This window comes from Lissotriton helveticus, chromosome 3_1 (assembly GCF_964261635.1).
Source record: "Lissotriton helveticus chromosome 3_1, aLisHel1.1, whole genome shotgun sequence".
Taxonomy (NCBI): Eukaryota; Metazoa; Chordata; class Amphibia; order Caudata; family Salamandridae; genus Lissotriton; species Lissotriton helveticus.
This window is the reverse complement of record NC_136061.1, coordinates 337,456,052-337,480,974: the sequence shown is the minus strand read 5'-3', so window position 1 is coordinate 337,480,974 and position 24,923 is coordinate 337,456,052. Positions and strand designations below refer to the sequence as shown.

The 24,923-nt window shown below is 48.1% G+C and overlaps 1 long non-coding RNA gene across 1 annotated transcript; it reads right to left on the bottom strand.

Annotated features, from left to right (window-relative positions):
* Window positions 1–18,057: 18,057 nt before the first annotated feature.
* LOC144824532 (uncharacterized) lies at window positions 18,058–24,697 on the bottom strand. Its single transcript, XR_013609003.1, has 4 exons — window positions 24,615–24,697; window positions 18,832–18,957; window positions 18,565–18,723; window positions 18,058–18,182 (listed from the first exon to the last, which is right to left on the bottom strand). It is a non-coding gene; the product is annotated as an uncharacterized LOC144824532 (long non-coding RNA).
* Between the last annotated feature and the right edge of the window lie 226 nt (window positions 24,698–24,923).

Genomic DNA, 24,923 nt, shown 5'->3' with positions numbered 1-24,923 from the left:
CATGGGGGGTATTAGGATGCGCCCGCCACTGTGGCGGGCGCATCATGCATTTTAGCATTGCGGTGCCTCCCGCTTTGTTAATGCAAATGCAGGTACCCCCCCCCGTGTGCACTCTCCACCTCTCCTTCACTCCAGGGGCCCGCAGGGGGCCCACGAACTGAAGACCTGCCACCACGGAAAGGCATCTGTTTTGGCCCATCATAATATGGCTGGCGGTGTCTAACAGACACCACCACCATATTAAACCTTTTCCGCCCCGGCCGCAAGGCGACCGGGGCGGAAAAGCGGCGGACAGTCTTTACGTCCACAGCTGACCCCCCAGCCACCCTAATGTGGCGGGGGTCATTTCAGTGCGGATGGCGGGCGGATTGCCCCCGCCAGGCCGGCGGTGACTACCGCCAGCCTGGCTGGGGAAATCCGCCCGCCATCCTAATAGGCCCCTAAAACCGACCAACCGGACTGGGGTGAATTTATTGATACCAAGGAGATTTGTTTATTCCAGAAGACGTGGTCCCTGAACCCCACCCATAGGGAAGTGTTTGCAACATTTTGTAAACCAGCCACACAGGGGCCCAGGGGAAGACATTTGGGAGGTTTGTGTATATGGGTTGCTACTCACCTTGAATGTGAAGTAAAATTGATAGAAACCCATTCCCTGGATATCTTATGTATTATGGTCTCCCCTAATAATTCCCCAAAGATTATTATCATCAATGTGTATTCCCGCCCTGTTAGGCACGGACAGACTTCACAGACGCTAGACTGTCTGGCAGCCTTTTCACCACGTTGCCTGAGCAAGTATTCCTTATCATTAGGGGGGATTTTAATTGCCATTTTGAACCTCTGATTGGCTTACCCGACCCCATTACGAGTGAAGAAGACACATCCTGGGGAATTCCAATTTGAATCATTACCCCATCAAGGCTTGGACTCCCCTAGTTTTGCAGATGATTACTCTCACCCTTAACTATTCCTTAAGGGCTTGTAATGGCCGCTTATCTGGCGACAATCCCGGCAAGTTTACATTTGGGAGAATGGGCCAGAATTCATCTATAGAGCATGCCCTAGTAAATGTGGATTATTGGCATAGGGTTTTAGATTTTCAGGTCCTCCCTCGCATAGAAAGTGACCATAATCCTTTGGTCATAACCTTGGACCGGCCTAATCAGGAACCAGTTCATGGCGACAACGGTTCACCTCCCCCTGATTTGTTGCTGACAGACGGGGTAGAAGGATACGTTGGGCAACCTTTACACAAACCCCGGAGGATATGGCATCTCTGTATGAATCTATTATTCCCTTCCTTGAAAGGGCATGCTTTATTATTGAAAGTGCTGACATCAGTGACTATCTTTAGGAGTTGGGGAATAATCATCTGGATTTGGTAGGTAATCTGGCAGGGTTCTTTTTTAACGAGTCAATCCCTAAAAGGAAATCGGCCAGATCTAATAACCCCTGGTACAATAGGGCTTGCAAAGACGCAAAAAGCTCCCTTTTGGCAAACCTTCGCAGGGGGTGTAATACGAGCATCAAGGCAGCAAGGGCACATTTTTAAAATACTATTTTAGCCGCAAACGCGCGATTGGGAAATTGATAGGTGGCGATAAAGACTGCCCTAATTGATAAAGACCCAAGAGGGTTCTGGAACCTGGTGAAAACAGGCAAATCCGAGTGCAGGTCTGCCATTGAACCGAACCTCGGGGAAGAGGTCTGGCATTCCCATTTTAAACTTTTATATTTGAAAAATCGATCTGGAAACTCATAGACAGACACTCTAGTCACAGACACAATGGAGCTCACCTCTAATGATATACCACCATGCACGTTGGCGGAGATATCGGCAGCTTTGGCTAAAGTCATGCCGAACAAGGCTCCAGGTTTGGACCGGGTCCCAGGAGACTTGTTTAGATCTGATCCGACCATCTGGACCCCGTATCTGCAGTCCCTTTTTGACACTGTCCTATGTGGTATGAACCATCCCCCAACTTGGGCGGGAGCGTAGATAATACCCATCTTTAAAAAGGGATCTCCACTGGATCTGGGTAATTATAGGCCTATTAGCCTTATAGACGTAACCCAAAAGATTTTTGCCCGTGTTCTATTGGGAAGACTGCAGACTTGGATGGATGATCATAATATCTTAACTCCGTTACAGGCAGGTTTCAGGTCAAAAGTCTCAAAAATCAATCAGCTGTTTAGACTTCAGCTGATCCATTGGAAAACTATAATATTGGAAGGCAGTTCCCTCTACCTTACGTTCAGGAACCTCAAATCCGCGTTCGATATGGTAGATCATGATCAGCTATGGACCCTACTGCTTGAGATGGGAGTACCATTTTATCTCTGCCAACAGCTTAAACGACTCCATGATGGCACCTTTGCCAGGATAAGATACGGAAAAGGCGGTAAACTCACAGCGCCTTTCCCGGTTGAGAAGGGGGTGAGACAAGGTTGTGTACTTGCACCTACACTCTTCTCCCTCTTTCTCAACGGCTTAATTGAGGACTTGCTAGCTGTAGGGAACATAGACTGCCCAAAACTTGCCAAACGCAAAATCCCTGCATTGATGTTTGCGGATGACACGCTGCTTCTCTCTAAAACACCTATGGGGATGCAGCGTGTCCTTACAGCATTTAGCTTGTTCTGTAAGAAAAGAAATTTGGAGGTCAACATAAATAAAACAAAATACATGGTCTTCCATGCAGACTCCACCAACTGTCCCCACCCTAACTTGGACTCGAAGCCCCTAGAGAGGGTCCCAGTATTTGACTACTTGGGGCTCACTATAAATGACAAAATGGAATGGGGGCCACAGTCCACCAAGGTAAATCTAAAACTCACCCAAGCTAGTGGGGGCATCCTAAAAGTCCATAGAAGCTGCGCTGTAAAAGTCATTGGCCCTCTTGTAGAGGGCGGCCGCAGTGTATGGAGCTGAACTCTAGGGTCACCGCTCCAGTAGATCCTTGACAGTGACGGAAAACAATTTCCTAAGGCAACTTTTGTGTCTCCCACAAAGCACCCCACTAACTCCATTAAGGCTTGACTTGGGAGTTGTCCCAATAGCAGATTTGATTGCTCTTCGCCCACTCCAGTACTGGCGACGGCTCTGGAGCACGCCAGAGTTGGAAAACTTTAAAGAAGAGTTGAAATCAGTCATGTCAATCGGGGGTGGGGAAGATCCCCTGGGTGATCTTCATCCGGGACTCACTTCGTAACATTGGGAGAAATGATCTATGACTGGAACCCGAACAGACTTGCCTAGCTATTTCCAAACAATCCCTAACTTTGGCCTGGACTGGACACAGAATGGAGCGCCTAATCCAGACTTTAGACTCTTCCTGTCTAACATCTAGGTTCCTGGATGTTAAACAGTGCTATAGGGGGCGTGGCCAAGATGGCGGAGTGAACGGACGTGTTCTCCCCGAGCTCCTGCGCCCGCCTAGGCCCTGAGCCCTGACTTTACGCTTTTCTCCCCCCCAATCGGCCCGGAGGACCGGGTGTGGTTAGGAGAGCATAGGGACGCAGCAGAGTTGCGCTCCGGTTCCCCCGCTGATCGCAGTGTCGGGCGTGGTGAGCCTGGCGGCAGGAACCCCGAGCAGTGGGGTGGAGCTCAGCCGACCGGAGGCCCGGCTGTCGATAGCGCGGACTCCGGGGGGTGCGAGGGAAGATCCATTGAGCAGCAACCGCCAGTAGCTGAACCTGCGGTGCCGACGGTCGCGGACCAGAGGGAGCTGATCGGACCGTGACCATAGCGGTGAGCCCGGGTCCGCCCCCGAGACTGATCGAGGCCACGGCTGCGGCCGGGCCGGGAGAAGACACGGGCCGGGACCGCGGTCGAGGCTGCCCTGGTGCAGTTCCGGGCAATAGCGGAAGGTCCAGAGAGGTGCGAAGGCGCGTTGGAGGCCCGCCGGCACAGTGAGCCTGGCCCGCAGGACCGTGGGCCGGTTCCCGGTGGAGAGGGGAGCTCAGCCCCGGCCCGGGGACTACGCGAGGCCGCGGCTGCGGCCTACCTGTACAGTGCCGAAGGCTGAGAGCGCCAGAGTGGCGGCGCCAGTGGGGTGGCGAGTCCTGCCGGGTTGAGAGCACCCAGGAGCTGAAGCGGCACTGGTCAAGACCGGAGTGTGGAGGGTCCGGGCCCTGGGCACACATCCCCCCCGCGACCCGGCAGAGGCGGTGAGGAGCGCCTTGGGGTGACGAAGAAAGAGCGGGGCGCCCTGGGGCATTGCGGACTGCCCTCGTGAAGGGTAGGAGTTTACGGAGCACAACACCAGAGTGGGACTGGCACAGCGGCGGCGCTGGGCCTTCGAAGCGGAGTCAGGTGGGGGACACAGCCCCGAAGAGTGGGGGAGGGACCGGGAAGGACTCCCCTTGAGAGGCCAGTCGCACAAGTGAGGATCCTTGGCGCCCTGCGGATCGCACTTGGGGGTCGGAGTGGTGTCGGCCGGAACGTTGGGGACGGACGGCCTGGGCTGGGCCCCGGACAGCGCCTTTCCCCATCCCCCACGACTTCAGCAGAGGAGGTGAGGTGCGGGCTGGGTGTGTGGATTTGGCTGCGGAGCCCCCGGAGGGGTTCCGACTTGCCCGGAGCGGAGAGAGGCTTGCGATATATTACACCGGGGTGGATTGAGCAACGCAGCAGCACCGGGTACATTGACCGGGAAGGGAAGCAGATTGGGAGCAGTGACTGAGTGGCGCAGAGCTCCCCCTGGGTGCGCAGACATTGGAGGTGAGGGGGGGTCCCCTCGAATGGTGTTACGCATATTGAGACTGTGGTGTGCTGGTCCTGATCGATTGAGGCCTTGAGGCGCCTGCGACAGGGGTGTCCCGCATGCTCTGAGTGGCGACGAAGAGCGCGCGGTTGAGATCGACTTCCACCTGACACGTGGCCGGCCTGGGCCATTTGTGGGTTTGGCCTTGTGTCGTGGTGACCATCTGGGACAGGGCCACACACCGGAGACTCCCGAAGACTCGCGCCGGAGGTCCGGGCCTGGAAGAGTGGCGCATTGGCTAGGGCAGGCTGTGGATAACACACGACCGGCGGTGCTGTAAGCAAGATGGCCGGGCAGAGGGGCGGCAATGGAAATAACCGCACGCTCCCCGAAATGCTCAACAAACCGCCTGGTAAAGGAGACAAGGCCTCACCGCAGTCAGGTGGCGCAAGCGGGTCTCACGAGGGAGGCAGCGGAGAGCCCCCGGTCACCAGATCCTTTTTGGAATCACTTTTCGGGACACTGCGGGAAGACTTTCAAGAGTTAAAAAAGGAAGTGGCCGGTGAAATACGGGAACTACGCAGAGAGGTGGATGGAATCGGGGAGAGGGTGGAAGCAGTTGAGAGCTCCACGCAAAGACAGGACGAAGAGATTACGCACTTACAGCAAGAGGTGCTTCGCCTCAGGGACCAACACATAGATCTTCAACAGCATAATGAGGATCTGGAAAACAGGTCAAGGCGGAACAACATTAGGGTCCGGGGAGTGCCGTCCACAGAAGAGACCTCCGGCATAGTGGCTTATCTGCAGGAGCTGTTCCGCACCGTCATTAGCGAACCTGCGGATTTCCCCATTAAGATAGATAGGGCTCACAGAGTGGGCCCGCAACGGCGTGCGACAGGGCCTCCACCGGATGTATTGGCTTTCCTTCCCGATTTTTCGCTGAAGGAGCGGATAATGTACGAGGCGCGGAAGACACAGACAATAACATTTAAAGGTCACCAAGTGGCGCTGTATCAGGACCTGGCTGCGACCACGCTCCAAAAGCGCAGAGCATTCAAGATTGCAACAGACTTCCTGAGACAACACGACACCCCCTACTCATGGGGGCATCCTTTTCGCCTCATATTCCGATGGAATGGAGTACAGCACCAACTGCGGTCTCTTCAAGACGTCTGTGAAGTGTTAGGAATCACAGCAGAGGAGGAAGAATCGTCCACGCCGCGGAGAAGGAACTCGACTAATGGAGGTTGGCGGAGGATCTCGAGACACAGGACACAGAGTTCCTCACAGAGACCGAGTTCGCCCACGGTCAGAGCTGGGATGGCGGACGCACTCAGAACAGCGACCGAGACTTCGGTGGTTGGGGAAGACGTTGCTTTAACCGCATAATGTGGCTCCGGGGGGAGAATGACAATGCATTACTGATGGAGCTGGCTTTTGAGGGGAGGGGCGGGCGCGGGTGGGCGAGGGAGGAGTACTTGTGGTAAGTCGCCCACGAAGGTATTTCACCACAGACTTGTCCGGTGAGGGCAGGCCTGGGACTTGTTGGACTACGAGAGAGGGAGAGGAATGGGTTGGGAGGGTCCGTTTGGGATTCGAGTTGGGGTGAGGGGGGAGGGAGGGGGGGGGTTGGGGAGTTGGGGGTTGGAGTTCTGGGGATCCGGGAGGGGGGAGTTCGGGGAGGCTCTGTCCGGTGTTTCTGTCATGCTCACTCAGATTGGCCAGAGCTCGCAGATAGATCCGGGGGTAGGCTTGCCACTTACTGCTTTTGATCGACAGTTGCTGGAGGGTCACGTTAATCTGGTATGGCGGGTTTGAAAGTAGTAACTTTGAATGTGAAAGGGCTAAACAATCCCACGAAACGTAGGGCTATTCTTTCCTTGTTGGAGGCCACACAGGCGGACATCTGCCTGCTGCAAGAAACGCACTTGCTGGCTGGTGACTGTCATAGGTTACGGTCCCGCTCCTTCCCTACACAGTTCTTCTCATCCAATACCACTAAAACAGCAGGAGTGGCGATCTTGGTCTCTAAATCCTTTAAAGGTGAAGTGATACACAAATTGGCAGAGCAAAAAGGGCGGATGCTGGCATACAGATTTAAGTTGGGGCCTCTGTTATTCACGGTGGGGTCGGTTTACTGCCCAAATGAGCGTCAGGACCACTTCCTCCATGCCACACTGATAGATGTCACAGCATCTCCTGACGGCATCTCATTCTGGGAGGGGACCTGAACCTGGTGTTTGATTCCTCGTTAGACAGATCAGCGCAGCGCTTTCCACAGACCGGGGAACTGTCACAGGCTATGAAAACACAATTAGCTGAATTAGATATGCACGATCTTTGGAGGGGATTACACCCCACAGATAGGGACTACTCCTATTTCTCGCACGCACACAAAACATATGCTCGACTGGACTACCTGTTGGTCTCTGGCCCGGTGCGGGACATGGCCACTGCCTCTGAGGTAGGGGTCATCTCCCTATCAGATCACGCACCGGTCTCGGGTACCTTCTTGCCCCCGTTGACCTCAGTTCGGCGTGGGGTTTGGCGTCTTCGAGACACTCTTTTACACAAAAAAGTTGTGGTGCAACGTATCACCGAGGCGGTAGCTGATTTTCAATTGCATAACTCTAACCCCGACACTACGTTGGCGACTCAATGGGGGGCGCTTAAGGCGGTTCTACGGGGAGAATTCATAAAGATATCGGCGACCGAAAATAGAGAGAGGAAGGTTAAACGGGAAGAACTCACACAAAAGGTCAGGGAATTAGAACAGGTACATCGGCGGACGGGGGCTCCTAGAATTTGGAAACAATTGAAGGCTGCAAGAAAACTCTTGTCGTCTCTGGACCTAGACAGAGCTGAATATGCGACTCTCCGTTTGAAGCACGCGTATTATACGGGAGGGGATCGTTGTGGCCGGTTACTAGCGGCTAAGCTCAGAATCGCACATCAATGCCGTCGAGTCAAGGAACTCACGGTACTAGGAGGGCGCACGGTTACAGAAGATGTCGACATAGCTGAGGCTTTTCGACAGTTCTACTCTGAGCTCTATGCGGAGGACGGCACGACGACTGGGGGCCCTGATGAATATCTTGATTCAGTGACTCTCCCATCCCTAGCTCAAATACAAACCGATCACTTGGACCGAGAGATTAGGATAGAAGAGGTTATTGCAGGGATCGCTAGGCTAAAACTCGGGAAAGCCCCGGGACCAGATGGCTACACCACCCTTTTCTATAGGACCTTTTGCACTACTCTGGCTCCTATTTTGACCAAGCTGTTTAACTCTTTCGACTGCCCGGGTGCTATCCCACCGGATCTCTTGCAAGCCACTGTGTCGGTGATACCTAAACCAGGGAAGGACAGGGCCCAGTGTGGCTCGTATAGACCGATTTCCCTCCTAAACGTGGATCTTAAAATCTACACGGGGATCCTTGCGGCGAGATTGGCGCAATATCTCCCCGGACTGATTGACCCAGACCAGTCCGGCTTTGTCCCTGGCAGGCAAACGGTGGATAATACCAAGCGGTTGGTACACATACTGGAAAAGGCTTCGCGAATCCCCGGGGAAAGGATGCTCCTTTCGGTCGACGCCGAAAAAGCGTTTGACCGGGTGCACTGGCCGTACCTTGAACGGGTGATGACTCGAATGGGCGTAGGAGAGAAATTCAGATGCATGGTCTTTAATTGTTATAAGTTCCCGTCGGCTACGGTGCGTGTCAATGGCTGTGGATCAGAGCGCTTCTACATTGAGCGCGGCACGCGACAGGGATGCCCACTATCCCCTCTCCTTTTTGCCCTCTACATGGAGCCTTTTGCCCAGAGAGTGAGACAAAACCCAGATGCCCTTGGGGTGCGGATGGGGGGATATACCCATACGGTCAGCCTATACGCGGACGATGTTATTTTTACACTGGAGGATCCGCAGCGGGCTTTACCCGCGTGTATGGCAGAGCTCGAGGCTTTCGCGGGAGCGGCTGGGTTTAAGATGAACATGGGGAAATCCACGGCGTTGGATGTTTCCCTGACGCCTGGGACGAGAAGTGAGTTGCAGAGGCGGTTCCCGCTCAAGTGGTCGAGGAACCATGTGCCGTATTTAGGTATCCTGCTGGCTCCCACGCTATCGGCGATGGTGGCGGTCAATTACGAGACGCTGGGCGGGAAGGTGAAGGAGGAGCTGGGGAGGTGGAGCAAGGGGAAGATATCGTGGCTAGGCAGGATAGCGGCGCTGAAGATGACGGTGCTTCCACAGATTCTGTATCTCTTCCGGGCACTTCCGCTGCAGCCCCCCAAAGGCTGGATCCGGATGATGCAGACTGCACTGTCCCAATTCGTCTGGCAGGGCCGTAAACCCCGAATGAAGAGAGCATTGACGACTTTAGCGCCGGAGGCGGGGGGACTGGGTGTCCCTGACCTTCACAAATATTTCCAGGCGTCGCAGTTGAGGTACCTGGTGGAATGGAGCAGGTGGGAGTCGGATAAGCATTGGCTCTTCCAGGACCAGGCAGTGGCGGGTCGGCCCTTGCAGGAAATACCGTTCCTGCGTAGACAACACAGGCCCCCGAATCTCTACGCTTCCTGTGTTACGAGGGTGCCGCTGAGGGTATGGGATGCTACTAGTGTCCGCTTCGAACTCACCTCGTTCCCCTCTCCTTTCACGCCTATCGTGGACAACCCAGACTTCACACCTGGGACAGAACCGGGAGCCTTTCCGCACTGGCGAGAGAATGGGTGCAGGGCACTTTTTCATGTGTACGGTGGGGATGGGGTCCTCTCCTTTGAGGACCTTAAAGGGAGCTACCACCTGGCCGAGGCGGATAGGATGAGATACTGGCAAGTCAGACATTGGGCGCTACAACCACAGGTGCGGGAGGCTGCGGACAGGAACCTGCTCCCTTTTGAAAGATGGATGGCGACGCGTACTTCGGACGCGAAACTCATATCTGATTTGTATAAAATGCTTCAGCCGCCGCCCACACATATCTATAATCCTGGTAGGGAAAGATGGAACAGGGAACTGGGGAGAACACTTAGCCACAAGGAATGGGAGCACATCTCATACCGAGCGCGACATTCGGCCTATCATGCGGGGCTGACTGAAACCTTCACCAAGGTGTCAACGTACTGGTACCACACTCCCGAGCGCCTGCACGAGATGAATAGACTCATAGACACTGCATGTTGGCGCGCTTGCGGGCACACTGGGACGCTGACACACATCTTATGGGACTGCCCGCAGATACGGGATTACTGGAAGGAGGTGATCGATGAAATAGATAAATGTTTTGACATAGAGTTGCCCCGCTTCCCGGCCTATACCCTGCTGGGCCTCCCTAACGCCTTAATGTACCCGTTGAAATCCCGGAGAGGGAGACACATCGCCATCGCTTTGGGCTCGGCTGTGCAGAACATTCTAATACACTGGCGCACCTCCACTATTCCCTCAATCACAGGTTGGCTACACCGGCTGTGGCATGTACTGGGTATGGAAAAAATTTCGCTTACACTGGCTGGGGAGGTCGATCAATTCACGGAGCTGTGGCAACCATTCCATGCATTACTGGCTACTGAATTCAGGGAGCTTACGTGCCCCAGATACCTGAGGCTCCTTAGGCTTACACCACCGATCACTTGAATGTCCTTCAGGAAGAAGGAGGCACCCTATACGCATTAGGGGTAGAGTGAGCAGGATGGGATTTGAGCGTTTCTGAGATAATCTTCGCGCAACACCGGACAGGGGGCGGGGGGGTGGGATGGGGGGCGGGCGTGGGTGGCTGTTGGGGTAGTTTGTTAAGTTGAATGTGCAGTACAGCGGGGTTGTTATTTGCTTTCTGATCCATGTTCAGACTCAATGCTCGAGGAAACCGCCTACGGCGGTTCTCGCCTGGCCGGGACTGTTGAACTTTACAGGTGGCGGGGTGCTTAGGGGACAGCATTCAATTCTCACGCTATACACTGCCTTTTAATGCCTGGTTTCTTTTCTATTTTTTCACTGCTGTACCGCTGTGCTTCATTCATAAACTGCTTTAATAAAAATACTTTAAACATAAACAGTGCTATAGTTTGGAACCTGCTCTTGACCTCATTCAGCCCCTAGCAGCCAAGAAGTTGTTTCTTCAGTTTAGGCACGGGACGCTCCCGCTCTATGTGTTCACAAACAGGTGGGCGGAGGGAAAAAAGTTATGTCCCGGTTGCAAAATCATAGAAGAAACTGAGATCCATGTGATCTTTTTTTGTCCTGCATATAGGATGGCTAGGGCCAAATGGATCCTCCAACTTTGTAGAAATCTGGGCATAAGAAGCTACATGGTGGTTTAAAGGATATTTAAATATGATACTTGTCCATTTTTTGTGGTCGCAATTGCCAAGTTCTTATTTGCAATGTGGTGTAAAGGTAGACAGCATGTGTTAGGCTGAGTGGAGAACTTTGATGCTTTCTAACTTTGACAAAGTTCACTTTCCAGATCTAAGATGTCTTTCATACTTCTCGATTCTTCCTTGGTTTCTTAGCATAATTTTTTTAAATTTTTTTTTAACACAGGCCATTTTAAAAGAAATTGTCGATTAAAATGTTGCCAATGATGCCCGAAAGTGCAATGTTAACGTCTGCCTCTATGTACCATCTTCACCTGGGTGTTTGCTGCTGCCCCATTGTCTGGAGTGGGGAAAGTACTTCATAATGGAAATGTCAACACTTTTCTGTATCTCTCCATGTTTTTTCAATTTTTTTAAACCTTGTAACTACTTAATGGTAATTTTTATGATGAAGTTGATATGTCAATTTTATATTGTACTATGTACTTTTATGGCTGTAATCTGCCGAAATAAAGTGGTATTGACTCACTGGCATTGTTTTCTTACCATTCTCCATCATTTCTGCCACTATTATACATTTAAAAAGCACACATGCATAGCCTTTCATTAGATTATAGCATTTGCGCACTATATTAGTAAGACAATTTCACTCAATTAATCTATTACAGATTGCGACACACGCAAATTAGTATCCCGCATGTATTTGTGTATGATCTTTCTATTCTACGTTGATTAATTTAAAAAACACACAATTAATATATATTACTGTTATGGGAAACGGACTTCACGAGGGGTATACAAAAATTTTAGTTTTTACCCTCGCTCCATCAATGCCACTCAAACAGCATATTGTTTGGTGTTCCATACATGTATCGGTAGTACAGCGTCTAGCCAAAAAATGGACTCCAATAGACTTAGGTAACCATGTGAGCAGGGTCCCTATGCCAAAACATGATGCCATTCTACTATAGATGCTGCACATGTATTTATGAGGTGGTATAGTTAACATGTATCATTTAACATGTATCATTCATGATAGCATAACTAGTGGGCAAGCACATATCCCCATTTGTTGCAGTGAGTGCATCAGTCCATTGTCTATGCCAATGATTTACCTGGGTTCATCTTTTCACTCACATTGATCATGATATGTGGCAACTGTCATCCTGCATCATGGGTACCAGAGCATCCCTCAGAGTACTGAACATTAGTGACATGTGAGATGGGGTAGCACAGAAAGTACAAAGTTCCCCAAGAGTGCTAAAAGGAGGGGACACGGAGTGTGTAACCTAAAGTGGGTAGAGTCAGGGAGCGAAGAGCTCCCTTGTTAGAACTCAGAGGCCTCACACACCCAGCGAGCTAGATGTCATGCTTCATCATTGGCCTCTTGCTCCTCGACAGGCTGGCGCTGCAATGCCTGACGGGCGCCACAAGGGCGCTCTTTGTCGGAGATCTTCAGTTCAGGCCAACGGTTGAGTGCATGTGAGGGGGAGAAATAAGGGTGTAGTCTAGTGGAGAGTGTGAGATTAAAAAAGGTGAGTCAATTCACAAAGATTTTTATTGGCGTGACTGATTCCCTTGATTAAAAGGTGGGAGGGGAGATAGAGGCTGTAGCTGGCACAGGGAAACTACCTCGACCCTCTGATCAGGTCGACATGTTTCTTGCTTAATAGCGCAATTCTTCAGGACCTAAAACAGTAAGTACTACACAGTGAACAATATACAAGTGAAAATGAAGCGATACAACCTCTCAGGGTCTGTAAAGGGGCATACCGGGAGGTTCTGCATTGAAGGGAAAACCTATAAAAAAAGGATACGAGAAGTTTGGCCACAAATTTCATACTGGCACCATCAACTCATCCAGAGGTAGGTCACACATAATTCTTTCTTGTGAAAATATATACACACTCCAAGGGGGGATTAAAAGGCAGAAGCCCTATCGGAAGATAGAGTCTTCGCAGGGTAAATAGTAAAATTAAAATTAATGACGATGGCAACAACACAAACAACTGCATATAGGCTGATGCTTACCCTAATAGAAGTCCCTAATGGGCCTCGCAGTCTGTTCCCGTGGGGCAGCACAATAGGGAAGGTACCCTAAGGGGGAACAATAATCAAAAAAACAAACAAAAACACACTGGTTCAAGGTAGTTATTTAGATGAGTGAGAGGGCCAGCGTATATGATACGGCTGTGGGAGCTCCACACTAACGAGTGGTCAGGCGGGGGCACCGCCAAAAACCAGTGTCCGACATCCGGGGCATTCAGAGCCAGGTACCAGATCACTCGGCCCCCCGGGGGTAAACGGAGGTGTGCAGAGAGGCCCCAAATATCGGTATGCACGCAAACAGGGGCACGCCACCACGGCAACCGTGTCCACTGAGAGGAGTGTACTCAAGGACAGGCAACCCTTGATGCAGTGGAGGACACACTCCGGATGGCAGAGTGGACTTCCATCCCTTTCATCATGGCCTGTGCAAGTATAGCCTTGACGGAGAATTTCTTCCAATATGGGTCCCAGCTATACCACCAAATTCGTGGGACATCAATGGGTTCTACCTTTGCCCCCAGCTTGGCATGCATCTACATGGCCACCTTTGAGGATAACATCATTAGATCAGACCTCAACCCGTTCTCTGAGAATATCATCCTCTGGCGCAGGTATATCGATGATATACTTGTCCTGTGGCGGGGGGATCGTGAAAGATGTGAGGCCTTTTGCTCGTGGATTAATCTACAGAACACTTTCCTGAAATTCTCAGGAACGATTTCAGACACCACTATACCCTTTCTAGATCTGACGATCAGTCTGAACCAAGAGGGACTGAGTACTAGCTTGTACCGAAAAGAGACGGATAAAAACAGTCTTCTTTTATACAGCAGTCACCACCCTAAGGCCCTAAAAGATAATCTCCCCTTTGGACAGTTCCTTAGGATACGTAGAAATTGTACCACTAGCACCAACTACAATAAGGAATCTGTCCTTCTTCAGCACAAACTCCAGGATAGAGGTTATCCCACCAAGCTCATTCGGAACTCACACAAAAGGGCGCTTAACAATCCCAGAGAGGCATTACTGGAAACACACCCAAAAGAACAAGACAATTTGATTACTTGTGTGACCTGCTTTACTAAGAATTCGACCTTCTTCAAAAAAAAACGTGAACAGGCACTGGGGGTTATTGAACACAGGGGAGTTAGACATCCCACGACCCCGGTTCGCCTTCAAACGTACATCTAATCTCAAAGATGCCCTCATCCACACACGCCCCAAAAGACCAACCCCCACCGGTCAAAACACTCTCTGGAATCTTCCACCGGTGGTGGGCCACTACCAATGTGGGGGATGTGTGGTATGTCCTCAGACAATCCAATGCAAAGACATAAAACTATCTGACACTTTCACCTGGCATCTTAACAGGCACACAAACTGCAACAGTCCCTGTTGCATCTACATGCTCATCTGCCCTTGTGAGAAACAGTATGTTGGCATGATGATGAGACAGGTCAAGCGGAGAATAATGGAACATAAGAGTAACATCCGCTGTTCCAAAACACATACACGCCTTTATGACCATTACTTGCAACACAACCATCATGCTGACAGTATCAAGTGGATGGTGCTTGAATCACACCCCTCGATCACACAACAAGCACTGTTCAGAATTGAGCAACGGTGGGTCCACCGCTTACAGTTAGACACCCTTGGCCTTAACGATTCGGTCCCATGGGCATCCCTGACCAACTAGGGTTGATTGCCTCACTGCCCTCCATTGGCATCCCAATAACCCCCCCCTTGTTCCCCCTCCCCCTTGGGTTTTCAGTTTGACAGTGATGATACCCCTGAGACATCACCTTTCAGCAACACTGACCCCTCTCTGTTTACCCCATCATGATTTGGACTACACTCACTCCTGACTCAGGGGTGAATGCATGCTCGTAATTCTGTGCCAAATGGTTGTCTCTGCCCTGTAGTGTCAGTGCCTTTTTCATTGCTCTATTTTTGAGACGCTAATTCAACCCTTCCAAGATGGCCGCTGTGTTCTCTTGAAGTGCTAGCCTCCGTTGTGGCAGCTTTTGCCTATTTCGTGCCTTGGTAGCCCGGACTTTGTTACACTCTCCGGGTGACACCTACGCCCCGATTTTACGTGGTACGCACTCTTGTGTCTGTGCGCACATTCTTGACTTGACCTGGTGCATCGTTACTGCCAACATTGCCTTCCAGGAGGGTTACTTCCCCCACTCCAAGATGGCCGCTATGATGCGACTGTGGGTTAGTCTAAGCGTGTGCACTCTGTCCGCGCATGCGCAGTTGACCCGGTTTCCAAACCACGCCCTCCCCGCCTGGCCGCCGAAGTGGAGTGTCGGACAGCATTTAACTCGGTCACACTGGCATGGCCGTGACCAGCTGTTCCGCGCCTGTGTTCGAGCGCTTCGCGTGTGGGTAGGTTGCAAGCCAGGGTCTGCACTGCCAACAGGTAAGAGTGCGCTGCTTGTTCCATGCTTTCCTCCCACGAAAGCTAATGTTGACCTGTGGTACTGGCCGACACGGACCACGAGTCGGTGTTGACGACGTTTGGCGAGTTTTTGGAACAGATGCCCTGGCCTCGCTGACCCGCTCCGGACGGGGTGGGTGCGTGCGGCCGGGATGGGGTTGCACGCCGGGGGCACTCTATTGCGTGCTTCTCGAAGGTTACGGACCGACAGTCCTTGAGTACACTCCTCTCAGTGGACACGGTTGCCGTGGTGGCGTGCCCCTGTTTGCGTGCATACCGATATTTGGGGCCTCTCTGCACACCTCCGTTTACCCCCGGGGGGCCGAGTGATCTGGTACCTGGCTCTGAATGCCCCGGATGTCGGACACTGGTTTTTGGCGGTGCCCCCGCCTGACCACTCGTTAGTGTGGAGCTCCCACAGCCGTATCATATACGCTGGCCCTCTCACTCATCTAAATAACTACCTTGAACCAGTGTGTTTTTGTTTGTTTTTTTGATTATTGTTCCCCCTTAGGGTACCTTCCCTATTGTGCTGCCCCACGGGAACAGACTGCGAGGCCCATTAGGGACTTCTATTAGGGTAAGCATCAGCCTATATGCAGTTGTTTGTGTTGTTGCCATCGTCATTAATTTTAATTTTACTATTTACCCTGCGAAGACTCTATCTTCCGATAGGGCTTCTGCCTTTTAATCCCCCCTTGGAGTGTGTATATATTTTCACAAGAAAGAATTATGTGTGACCTACCTCTGGATGAGTTGATGGTGCCAGTATGAAATTTGTGGCCAAAATTCTTGTATCCTTTTTTATAGGTTTTCCCTTCAATGCAGAACCTCCCGGTATGCCCCTTTACAGACCCTGAGAGGTTGTATCGCTTCATTTTCACTTGTATATTGTTCACTGTGTAGTACTTACTGTTTTAGGTCCTGAAGAATTGCGCTATTAAGCAAGAAACATGTCGACCTGATCAGAGGGTCGAGGTAGTTTCCCTGTGCCAGCTACAGCCTCTATCTCCCCTCCCACCTTTTAATCAAGGGAATCAGTCACGCCAATAAAAATCTTTGTGAATTGACTCACCTTTTTTAATCTCACACTCTCCACTAGACTCCACCCTTATTTCTCCCCCTCACATGCACTCAACCGTTGGCCTGAACTGAAGATCTCCGACAAAGAGCGCCCTTGTGGCGCCCGTCAGGCAATGCAGCGCCAGCCTGTCGAGGAGCAAGAGGCCAATGATGAAGCATGACATCTAGCTCGCTGGGTGTGTGAGGCCTCTGAGTTCTAACAAGGGAGCTCTTCGCTCCCTGACTCCACCCACTTTAGGTTACACACTCCTTGTCCCCTCCTTTTAGCACTCTTGGGGAACTTTGTACTTTCTGTGCTACATGTTTGACTGGACGTGTACACTGGACCCCATTAAATATTGTCCAGAATTGGTCCCCCTTTTTGTATTGGATGTGAGATGGGGTGCCAGAGGAGAGATTGGCAAAATGGCATGGTGATACAAAGGAAGTTGTGATTAAACTCAATGTGAAAATGGAATGGAATCCTACACGAGTGCAGGCTTAAGAGGTATGGGTGGATGTGGGACATTTCACCAGTTCGTACATGGAAATGCTGTTATATGCCTGACTTCAACCCCATCTATCCAATGGCCTGTGATAGACATATCTCCATATCTTTGAAGTGTTTTGTGAGACATAAGACCAATGTGTGAAGTACCAGGTGAGGATAGGTTTTAGCATAGTGGTAGGTTACAGTAGTTTTAGTGTTTTTTCTCATTTTATTTGTGTTTTGGTGGGGATATGGGTGGGTAGGTTGTTAAGAGGGCGGGGGTAGTGTTTAATGTGTGTATAAAACAAATGGCCCAATTCACAGAACTAATCTGAGACAAAATCCTAAGTGTACTACTTTTGGTATTCAGAGAACATACTTACTACCTTTGGTTAAACGTACTACTTTTGGTATTCACAGAAGGCATTTAGTAGTAAGAAAGGTAGGACTCCTAACCTTACTACTACTAAATGCCTTCTGTGAATACCAAAAGTAGTAAGTTGAACCAAAAGTAGTAAGTTTAACCAAAAGTACTAAGTGCATTCTGTGAATACCAAAAGTAGTAAGTGACTTCTGTGAATACCAAAAGTAGTAAGTTTAGGATTTGGTCTCAGATAAGTTCTGTGAATCGTGCCCAAAAACATTTTTTTAAATATAAAAGAACATTTTTGAAAATATTTTTAAGGTTTTAGTTAGGTAGGTGGTAGTTTGTGTATGCAGTAGTTTATGTTAGTCTCATGTGCAAATGTGTTATAAGGGGGCGGGGTTGAGGTTTAACCTGTCTGTTGTGTTATATGTGTAGAGTAGGCTACGGTAAGGTTAGGTTACTCTTAAGGTAGGATAGTGTAGGTAAGTTAGAAAAGGTTAGTTTAGGCATAGTTTAGATAGCTATAAGTATAGGTTTTAGTTTTTCATTTTAAGATTGGTACTGTCTGTAAAATAAAATCGGTTTTAAACTTTCACAACTGCTTACTTATTTACCGTTTGCCAGTTGTGACTCCTGGTTCCACGTCGCCATGAGGATTCTATGAAGACTAGCCCCCGCAGTCTGGAAGCACTCCAAACGCAAACATCCAGAGAGTTCAGCTTGTCCTCATCCGGACCCCTGAAAAAAAGAAAACGGATGCCGGTGAAGTTTCCCATTTTACTCTATCCTTCAAACCCAGATGCGGCTACCATCACGTACCAATTACTGGGAAACCATCCCTGCTGCTTAAACGTTACCGCAGGAAGCGAAAGTTATGAAATTCGACTCCTGGCCGGCCTCTGATTGTTAGACGTGACCGCCTAGCGGGATCCTTCAAAAACCGAGCACTGGATACTTGAAAGACTGTTTTGAATGGAGCTGTTTACCGGATTATTCGTCCATTATTAGTGAAAGCGTGTGTGTTCCCCTCCCCCATCGTCTCTGCCAGCCCTGACGAAGGTGCCTTACACCGAAACGCGCGTTGGCGCTACTGTCAGAACAATAAAACGTCGTCCCTTACCTTGTCTTGATATGAGACGAGTAGTGAATTCACAGGGACGCAAGGGACCAACGTCCATAGATACTAACCCCTTCCTGGAGGAAGTATAGACACTACAAGATATGAGCTAGACTAAGGGGAGGAGGGCCGGTACTGGACGTAGATGTTCTTGCTGTCGACCTGCGAAACAACAAGGAATCTAGGTTTTACCTCTTATTCTGAATCTTGTGATTTAGCACTACTTCTGTACCTACTACTCTCTCTTTAGATGCTCAAACTCTCGCCTACCTGCGATCAGCTGTTGTCTGTCCTTCGTCCAGTATGTCTTTCTTGTCTTGTTGGTCAGTCTTGTCAGGTGATTTCAGTTGCCCTGTCTTGTTGTCTTGTTGTGAATTCGAGCTTTTGAAGATAATTCTGTAAATAACAAAGAATAGTTTTAGTCTTTTCCTACCCTTCCTCTTGTCGTGAAACCCCCTTCTACCTTAAGAAACAAAAGGCCTTTCTCCCTTCTTCACTTACTTAGTTTTAAAATCTGTGTCTTCTGCTCTGTGTCTTTAGTCTAAAAATAAAGGTTTTACATTGCAAGAAATAACAAGTACAACATTCAGAAATGACGCCTTTCCAAATTGCAGAAATCACCTTTTGACCTTTTCTTTAACAAACTCTAATTCCGGTAACCTTTCTTGCGAAGGACGCCTTTTACTAATAAGTTATTTCACTTATCTTTTGTCTTTGCAGATTTCCGAGGCAGAAAAGAAGATGCCGGGCCTTTATCTTCAAGAGGATCTCGAAGTTCGAAGACTGAAGCTCTGGGGTCATAAATCCGGTAAGCTGTCGTCTTCTCAAGCGTGGGTGCAGAGCAGGTCCTTTCTCTTAAGCAGGCGGAAGGCAAAGCGCCTTCCAGAAGGCTGAGTGCAGTTTAAATACCTGACCGCACCCAGCCGCACCCCACGTATGCGTGTGCCCGGCCTGATTAAACAGAGGCGCACCCGAGTGAACAGATTGGCTGCTGTAGTTCCTAAGCAAGCTGGCATGTTTACCAAACTAAGGGCAAGGTGAATTCATACATCAAAGGCATAATAAAACCGATAGTAAACATCATTAGATGCTAGAAATACTCAAAGGCATCACAATTAAAAGCATTCAATGTCATAACGTTAACATTCAGTATTCAGAAACACAATTGCCCTCATTATACATTCTTTTGGAGTGCAGGTGCACGGGAAAGGGGTGGGTTTTTTAAGGCGAATAGCGCCAGAATAACATTGGAGCCCCCCAATGGAGACTTCACACGGAATCATGACAGTACTCCCTCCTCAAGATCCCCCCTAAAACTGTTGCAATAGGCTTTGGTTTGGAAGGGTTCTGCATATGAAAAGACCTCAGAGCCCTCGGAGCATTTTGTAAATGAGCGATTGGTTCCCATGACCTTTCCTCAGGGCCATACCCCTTCCAATCTACCAAATAGAAGAGTTTGCCTCTGATTCTCTTGGAATCCAGAACCTTTTTGACTTCATATTCTGGATTTCCATCAATTAAGACAGAAAAAGGAGGTCGAATCAACCGAGTTTGAGCATCAAAAGGTTTAATTAAGGACACATGGAATACAGGATGAATCCGATATTTCTGAGGAAGGAGTAACTTTACACAAACCGGGTTGATGATCTTTACAATGGGAAACGGACCTATAAACCTGGGATTACATTTTTTAGTTCCTTTTATGGTCACATTTTTTGTGCTTAACCAAACCTTGTCTCCAGGATTGTACTGGGGTTGTTCACTTCTGTGTTTATCAGCACCCCTTTTTTGGGATTCTTTTACTTTAGCCAAATTGTACCGAGCTTCCTCATGAATAGAAGACAAACCAGAAATATAATCATGGATTGCTGGAACTGTATTTAGAATCTTAATGTCTTTTGGAAAGCTTTTAGGGTGGAAGCCATAATTACAAAAAAAAGGAGACATGTTTGTGGAAGAATGTTCTGAATTATTGTATGCAAATTCCAGAGTACTTAAGAGATCAGACCAATCTCCTGAAACAGAGGTCAACATGCAACGCAGGTATTGTTCAATGGTTTGGTTAGTGCGTTCAGTTAACCCATCCGTTTGGGGGTGGTAACTAGATGACAAACGAATTTCCATTTGGAGAAGAGAACTTAAATTCTTCCAAACATGAGATATAAATTGAGACCCCCTGTCTGAAATTACTACTGATGGAATTCCATGTAAACGAATGACATGTGTAATCAAAATTCTTGCTAATTCCATAGTTGTTGGAAGTCTTTTCAGTGGAATGAAATGTGCCATACGTGAAAACTGATCCACTACTGTGAGAATCGTAGTGTCCCCTCTATGTGTTGAAGGAAGTTCTACAATAAAATCTAAAGAGATAGAATGCCAAGGTTGAGGTGGAATAGGAAGGGGTGTTAACAAACCACTAGGAGGTTGATGTGAGGGCTTATTTTGGATACAAACACTGCATGTGGTTACATACAATTGAACATCTTTGAACATTGTAGGCCACCAAAATTGTCTTTTGATTAGTTCGTACGTTTTGGCAATTCCCAGATGAGCTGAGAGAGGGGTGTCATGAAGAAGGTGGATAATTGACTCCTGGAGGGCCTTTGTAGGAACCATGACAAGATCATGTACATAAAGAAGCTTGTCTTTCTCTTGTAGATACGGGTACCTTTTTTCCATTCTTCAAGACTCTTTTTCTTTTGCTCAATCAGTATTCCATCAGTAATGCTTTTGACTGATAAGCAAGCTTGAAAACAAGTAGTAGGTAACACAGGTTGAACAACAGTTTCTAGTTCCAAACTACTTTCTCCTAAACGAGACAATGCATCAGCTTTTAAATTGCCCTTTCCAGGACGGTAAGTTATCACAAAATTATAGTCGTTGAAGAACAGAGACCATCTTAGCTGTCTGTCTGATAAGGCTTTCACCTTTTGTAAAGCTTGCAGGTTCCTATGGTCAGTATAGATTGTGATGGGGTGACGTGCACCCAACAAGTAGTGACGCCATTCTTCGAACACTGCTTTTATAGCTAATAATTCCTTATCAGCAATTGCGTAATTTAATTCTGCAGGGGACATTTTCCTAGAGAAATAGGCAATGGGATGCATTTGACCAGTTTCTAAATGTCGTTGCGACAGAATCCCTCCTAAAGCAAACTGGGAAGCATCCGCCTCGACAATGAATGGGAGTTTTGGATCTGGGTGACTCAAAATGGGAGCTGACGTAAACTTTTCCTTTAAGTCATGAAAGGCCTGATCGGCGGATTCTGTCCAATCAAATTTCACTCCTTTGCGCAGTAGTTTGGTAATGGGAGTTATAGTTTGTGAAAAATTTTGAATGAATCTACGATAAAAATTCGCGAATCCTAGAAAACTTTGTATCTGTTTTACTGATGAGGGTCGAGGCCAAGAAGTCACGGCTTCCACTTTTATTGGGTCCATTTCTATGCCTGAGGGACTAATAATGTATCCCAAAAAATCTACCTTAGACACATGAAAAAGACTTTTTTCTAATTTCCCGTATAATGAATTTAAAAGCAGTTTCTGAAGAATGGCGCAAACTTGTTGTACGTGTTCGTCCTTTGAATGAGAGTAAATCAAGATGTCGTCTATATAGACCACACAACAAATGTCAATAAATTCATGCAACACCTCATTTATGAAAAATTGAAAAGCTGCAGGAGCGTTGCAGAGTCCGAAAGGCATGACTTAATATTCGTAAAGGCCAAATTTGGTACGAAATGCCGTTTTCCACTCATCGCCTTTTCGGACTCTGACAAGATGGTAAGCTCCGCGCAAATCCAATTTTGTATAAATGGTTGCATTTTTTACTTGATCTAGGAGAGTTGGAATGAGAGGCAAGGGGTACCTGTTCTTAATTGTGACATTGTTTAAGGCTCTATAATCAATGCACGTTCTTAATTCCCCTCCACGTTTCGGAATAAAAAAAAGAGAAGATGATACTGGAGACTTAGAGTGCCTAATGAATCCATTAGCGAGATACTCGTCCAGGTATTCTCGCAAGTGCTCGTTTTCTTTCTCGGTTAAGGCATAGATTCTACTACATGGCAAGGTTGCCCCAGGCACGAGATCAATCCTGCAATCAAAATCCCTATGGGGGGGGAAGAGTGTTAGCCTTTTTTTTATCAAACTCGTCCAGTAAGTCTGAACATTCTGTAGGCACTCCCTCTAGGAGCAAGATACTAGAAGAGTCTGCGGTAAAATCAAAGCCTTGAATTGAGTCTTCTGGCCTGTCTAACAAAAAACATTGACTCAAACAATTGTGAGATCTAAAAGTCAAGGTTCTTGTCTGCCAGTCAATATTAGGGTTGTGTAAAACAAGCCAAGGGAGTCCCAAAATTAGTTTAAATTGAGGAGCGTCAATAACATCAAAAATAATTATTTCTCTATGGACAAGAGAACTGTCCATAAGTAGGACCTCGGTTTGCTTATTTATGGGTCCAGAAGTCAGTTCCTTACCGTCTACAGCTCTAACAGTTTCAGGATGAGTTTTTAGAATTGAGTTGAACCCTAAAAGTTTAAAAAATTGTGTGTCAATGAAATTTCCTGTAGCTCCTTAATCGATGATTGCTTCTACTTTCCTAGGACTCACTGGATTGGCTAAACTTTTTTACTCTACTATTACACAAAAGTGTCGACACCCCTTGGGTGGGACAGTTGAGGCCGAACTGGAACACACACTCGATAAACTGACCTCTTCCTTTATCGAGCGTTCTAGTTTTCCGTTCCTTCTGATGTTAAAGCTACATCTACAGACTTAGACTTCCCCTTATTTGGTTTGGAAGGACATTCTTTCACAAAATGTCCAGTCTTCCCACAATAAAGACATTGATTAATTTTCATCTTTTTTCCTTTTCCTCTTTTGTTAAGGGTCCTCGAATAGATCCTATTTGCTTGGGTTCTACTGGATCTACCTTTTGGGTTATATCACGAGGAGTCAGGACTCTTTCTTTTTGAAACATTACCTTATGGTCCAATCTTCCTCTTTCTCCTTTCCTTTCAGACAGCCTATGATTTAATTTTACTACTAGGTCAATGAATTCACTAATTTCTTCTGGAGGTTCTAGGACTTGGGTTACCATGTCCTTGAGCTCGTCCCTCAAACCACGGTAGAATAAGGACACTCTTTTTTCATTTGGCCAGTCAGCTTCTAGAACCAAACGATTGAAGACAGATATATAGTGTAGTAAATCAGACGAACCCTGTTTTAAATTTAAAAGCTCACTGTCAGCCGATTGAACAAAGACATGTTTTGCAAATATCTTTTTTAAAGACCGTTCAAAAGCTCTAAAATTATATAAAACCGGATTGTCTCTTTCTACCAAGGGGACAGACCACAAGGCTGCATCTCCTCCTAAGTAGGATAACATAAAAGCTACCTTGGAGGAATCATCTGGGAAAGCTGTGGTTTTGGCCAAAAAATGTAAATGGCACTGATTGAGAAAGATGGTAAATTTGTTTGGGTCTCCGTAAAACCTCTCAGGTTGAGTTAAGGGCGTAGGAACTGGTGTGATTACTTGAATCTGAGTTTGAGCTTCAGAAGAAGAAGCTCCTCCCTGAAAAGTGGCTGGCTTTAAAATTGTCTTTTGCTGTTGGACTGTATGTTGAAGAGAACCCATATCTCTACGCAAGGCTTCATTTTCCTGTTTTAACTCATTTAACATGGCTGCTATATCTTGAAGAGAAACTTGGTCCATTGCGTCCAGGCGAATTATTCAACGTGGGCTTTGCCTTCTGTCAGAACAATAAAACGTCGTCCCTTACCTTGTCTTGATATGAGACGAGTAGTGAATTCGTAGGGGCGCAAGGGACCAACCTCCCTAGAGACTAACCCCTTCCTGGAGGAAGTATAGACACTACAAGATATGAGCTAGACTAAGGGGAGGAGGGCCGGTACTGGACGTAGATGTTCTTGCTGTCGACCTGCGAAACAACAAGGAATCTAGGTTTTACCTCTTATTCTGAATCTTGTGATTTAGCACTACTTCTGTACCTACTACTCTCTCTTTAGATGCTCAAACTCTCGCCCACCTGCGATCAGCTGTTGTCTGTCCTTCGTCCAGTATGTCTTTCTTGTCTTGTTGGTCAGTCTTGTCAGGTGATTTCAGTTGCCCTGTCTTGTTGTCTTGTTGTGAATTCGAGCTTTTGAAGATAATTCTGTAAATAACAAAGAATAGTTTTAGTCTTTTCCAACCCTTCCTCTTGTCGTGAAACCCCCTTCTACCTTAAGAAACAAAAGGCCTTTCTCCCTTCTTCACTTACTAAGTTTTAAAATCTGTGTCTTCTGCTCTGTGTCTTTAGTCTAAAAATAAAGGTTTTACATTGCAAGAAATAACAAGT